The sequence below is a fragment of the Buteo buteo genome, unplaced genomic scaffold (genome assembly GCF_964188355.1).
Source record: "Buteo buteo unplaced genomic scaffold, bButBut1.hap1.1 HAP1_SCAFFOLD_421, whole genome shotgun sequence".
In the NCBI taxonomy this organism is placed as follows: domain Eukaryota; kingdom Metazoa; phylum Chordata; class Aves; order Accipitriformes; family Accipitridae; genus Buteo; species Buteo buteo.
In genome coordinates, this window is record NW_027439581.1 from 10197 (window position 1) to 15000 (window position 4804).

Here is a 4804-nt window from a genome sequence, read left to right on the forward strand (position 1 = left end):
GACACCGGGATGACCCCAGAGGGTCAGGTAGGGTGGCCGGGCCTACCCCGGAGCGCCTGTAGGGACCGCAGGTGTACCCCGGAGCACCGGCAGGGGTACCGGCACTACCCCGGAGGATGAGGTAGGGGCGCCAGGCCTACCCCGGAGCGTCGGGTAGGGACACCGGGCTGACCCCGGAGGGTCAGGTAGGGTGGCCGGGCCTACCCCGGAGCGCCTGTAGGGACCGCAGGTGTACCCCGGAGCACCGGCAGGGGTACCGGCACTACCCCGGAGGATGAGGTAGGGGCGCCAGGCCTACCCCGGAGCGTCGGGTAGGGACACCGGGCTGACCCCGGAGGGTCAGGTAGGGTGGCCGGGCCTACCCCGGAGCGCCTGTAGGGACCGCAGGTGTACCCCGGAGCACCGGCAGGGGTACCGGCACTACCCCGGAGGATGAGGTAGGGGCGCCAGGCCTACCCCGGAGCGTCGGGTAGGGATACCGGGCTGACCCCGGAGGGTCAGGTAGGGTGGCCGGGCCTACCCCGGAGCGCCTGTAGGGACCGCAGGTGTACCCCGGAGCACCGGCAGGGGTACCGGCACTACCCCGGAGGATGAGGTAGGGGCGCCAGGCCTACCCCGGAGCGTCGGGTAGGGACACCGGGCTGACCCCAGAGGGTCAGGTAGGGTGGCCGGGCCTACCCCGGAGCGCCTGTAGGGACCGCAGGTGTACCCCGGAGCACCGGCAGGGGTACCGGCACTACCCCGGAGGATGAGGTAGGGGCGCCAGGCCTACCCCGGAGCGTCGGGTAGGGATACCGGGCTGACCCCGGAGGGTCAGGTAGGGTGGCCGGGCCTACCCCGGAGCGCCTGTAGGGACCGCAGGTGTACCCCGGAGCACCGGCAGGGGTACCGGCACTACCCCGGAGGATGAGGTAGGGGCGCCAGGCCTACCCCGGAGCGTCGGGTAGGGACACCGGGCTGACCCCAGAGGGTCAGGTAGGGTGGCCGGGCCTACCCCGGAGCGCCTGTAGGGACCGCAGGTGTACCCCGGAGCACCGGCAGGGGTACCGGCACTACCCCGGAGGATGAGGTAGGGGCGCCAGGCCTACCCCGGAGCGTCGGGTAGGGATACCGGGCTGACCCCGGAGGGTCAGGTAGGGTGGCCGGGCCTACCCCGGAGCGCCTGTAGGGACCGCAGGTGTACCCCGGAGCACCGGCAGGGGTACCGGCACTACCCCGGAGGATGAGGTAGGGGCGCCAGGCCTACCCCGGAGCGTCGGGTAGGGATACCGGGCTGACCCCGGAGGGTCAGGTAGGGTGGCCGGGCCTACCCCGGAGCGCCTGTAGGGACCGCAGGTGTACCCCGGAGCACCGGCAGGGGTACCGGCACTACCCCGGAGGATGAGGTAGGGGCGCCAGGCGTACCCCGGAGCGTCGGGTAGGGATACCGGGCTGACCCCGGAGGGTCAGGTAGGGTGGCCGGGCCTACCCCGGAGCGCCTGTAGGGACCGCAGGTGTACCCCGGAGCACCGGCAGGGGTACCGGCACTACCCCGGAGGATGAGGTAGGGGCGCCAGGCCTACCCCGGAGCGTCGGGTAGGGATACCGGGCTGACCCCGGAGGGTCAGGTAGGGTGGCCGGGCCTACCCCGGAGCGCCTGTAGGGACCGCAGGTGTACCCCGGAGCACCGGCAGGGGTACCGGCACTACCCCGGAGGATGAGGTAGGGGCGCCAGGCCTACCCCGGAGCGTCGGGTAGGGATACCGGGCTGACCCCGGAGGGTCAGGTAGGGTGGCCGGGCCTACCCCGGAGCGCCTGTAGGGACCGCAGGTGTACCCCGGAGCACCGGCAGGGGTACCGGCACTACCCCGGAGGATGAGGTAGGGGCGCCAGGCCTACCCCGGAGCGTCGGGTAGGGACACCGGGCTGACCCCAGAGGGTCAGGTAGGGTGGCCGGGCCTACCCCGGAGCGCCTGTAGGGACCGCAGGTGTATCCCGGAGCACCGGTAGGGGTACGGGTACTACCCCGGAGGATGAGGTAGGGGCGCCAGGCCTACCCCGGAGCGTCGGGTAGGGATACCGGGCTGACCCCGGAGGGTCAGGTAGGGTGGCCGGGCCTACCCCGGAGCGCCTGTAGGGACCGCAGGTGTACCCCGGAGCACCGGCAGGGGTACCGGCACTACCCCGGAGGATGAGGTAGGGGCGCCAGGCCTACCCCGGAGCGTCGGGTAGGGATACCGGGCTGACCCCGGAGGGTCAGGTAGGGTGGCCGGGCCTACCCCGGAGCGCCTGTAGGGACCGCAGGTGTACCCCGGAGCACCGGTAGGGGTACCGGCACTACCCCGGAGCATGAGGTAGGGGCGCCAGGCGTACCCCGGAGCGTCGGGTAGGGACACCGGGCTGACCCCGGAGGGTCAGGTAGGGTGGCCGGGCCTACCCCGGAGCGCCTGTAGGGACAGCAGGTGTATCCCGGAGCACCGGTAGGGGTACGGGTACTACCCCGGAGGATGAGGTAGGGGCGCCAGGCCTACCCCGGAGCGTCGGGTAGGGATACCGGGCTGACCCCAGAGGGTCAGGTAGGGTGGCTGGGCCTACCCCGGAGCGCCTGTAGGGACCGCAGGTGTACCCCGGAGCACCGGCAGGGGTACCGGCACTACCCCGGAGGATGAGGTAGGGGCGCCAGGCCTACCCCGGAGCGTCGGGTAGGGATACCGGGCTGACCCCGGAGGGTCAGGTAGGGTGGCCGGGCCTACCCCGGAGCGCCTGTAGGGACAGCAGGTGTACCCCGGAGCACCGGTAGGGGTACCGGTACTACCCCGGAGCATGAGGTAGGGGCGCCAGGCGTACCCCGGAGCGTCGGGTAGGGACACCGGGCTGACCCCAGAGGGTCAGGTAGGGTGGCCGGGCCTACCCCGGAGCGCCTGTAGGGACAGCAGGTGTATCCCGGAGCACCGGTAGGGGTACGGGTACTACCCCGGAGGATGAGGTAGGGGCGCCAGGCCTACCCCGGAGCGTCGGGTAGGGATACCGGGCTGACCCCGGAGGGTCAGGTAGGGTGGCCGGGCCTACCCTGGAGGGTCAGGATGGGGGGCCGGGATCCATCGCCGCGTGCCCGTAGGGACAGCAGGTAGAACTCCGGCGCATCACAAAGGGTTCCGCCACGGGCCCAGAGTACTGGTGGGGGAACGGGTTCTATCCCGGAACGTCGCCTGGGGACACCGGGCGTAAGGCGGAGGGTCGGGTAGGAAGGCTGGGTCTAAACTCGCGCGCCCGTAGGGACAGCAGTTTTTCCCCCGGCGTACCGGGCGGGGGTACCGGTACTGCCCCGGAGTACTGACGGGGGTACACGGGTACTACCCCGGGGTACCGGGCGGCGGTATACGGGTACTACCAAGGAGTACAGGACGGGGGTATACGGGTACTACGAAGGAGCACAGGTGGGGGTTACGGGTAGTACCCCGGAGTACCGGGCGGGGGCATACGGGTACTGCCCCAGAGTACCGGGCGGGGGTATGCGGGTACTGCCCCGGAGTACCGGGTGGAGGTATATGGGTACTTCCCCGGAGTACCGGGCGGGGGTATGCGGGTACTGCCCCGGAGTACCGGGCGGGGGTATACGGGTACTACCAAGGAAGGAGTACAGGTGGGGGTTACGGGTAGCACCCCGGAGTACCGGGCGGGGGTACCGGTACTGCCCCGGAGTACCGGGCGGGGGTATGCGGGTACTGCCCCGGAGTACCGGGCGGGGGTATACGGGTACAACCAAGGAAGGAGTACAGGTGGGGGTTACGGGTAGCACCCCGGAGTACTGGGCGGGGGTACCGGTACTGCCCCGGAGTACCGGGCGGGGGTATGCGGGTACTGCCCCGGAGTACCGGGCGGGGGTATACGGGTACTACCAAGGAAGGAGTACAGGTGCGGGTTACGGGTAGTACCCCGGAGTACCGGGCGGGGGTACCGGTACTGCCCCGGAGTACCGGGCGGGGGTATGCGGGTACTGCCCCGGAGTACCGGGTGGAGGTATATGGGTACTGCCCCGGAGTACTGGCGGGGGTACACGGGTACTGCCCCGGAGTACCGGGCGGGGGTATACGGGTACTACCAAGGAGTACAGGTGGGGGTTACGGGTAGTACCCCGGAGTACCGGGCGGGGGCATACGGGTACTGCCCCGGAGTACCGGGCGGGGGCATAGGGGTGCTGCCCCGGAGTACCGGGCGGGGGTATGCGGGTACTGCCCCGGAGTACCGGGTGGAGGTATATGGGTACTTCCCCGGAGTACCGGGCGGGGGTATGCGGGTACTGCCCCGGAGTACCGGGCGGAGGTATATGGGTACTTCCCCGGAGTACCGGGCGGGGGTATGCGGGTACTGCCCCGGAGTACCGGGCGGGGGTATACGGGTACTACCAAAGAGTACAGGTGGGGGTTACGGGTACTACCCCTGGCTGAAGGGTGGGGGTACTGGTACTACCCCGGAGTACCAATGAGGGTTACGGGTACTACCCCTGGCTGCCGGGTAGGGGTAATGGTACTACACCGGAGTGTCGGCATGGGACGCCAAGCTAAGTCTGGAGCATCAGGTAGGGATGCCAGGACTGCTCTGGACGGTCAGGTAAGGTGGCCAGGTCTACCCCTTGGGCCGGCAAGGGGAGGCCAGGTCTACCCCTTGGGCCGGCAAGGGGAGGCCAGGTCTACCCCTTGGGCCGGCAAGGGGCGGCCAGGTCTACCCCTTGGGCCGGCAAGGGGCGGCCAGGTCTACCCCTTGGGCCGGCAAGGGGCGGCCAGGTCTACCCCTTGGGCCGGCAAGGGGCGGCCAGGTCTACCCC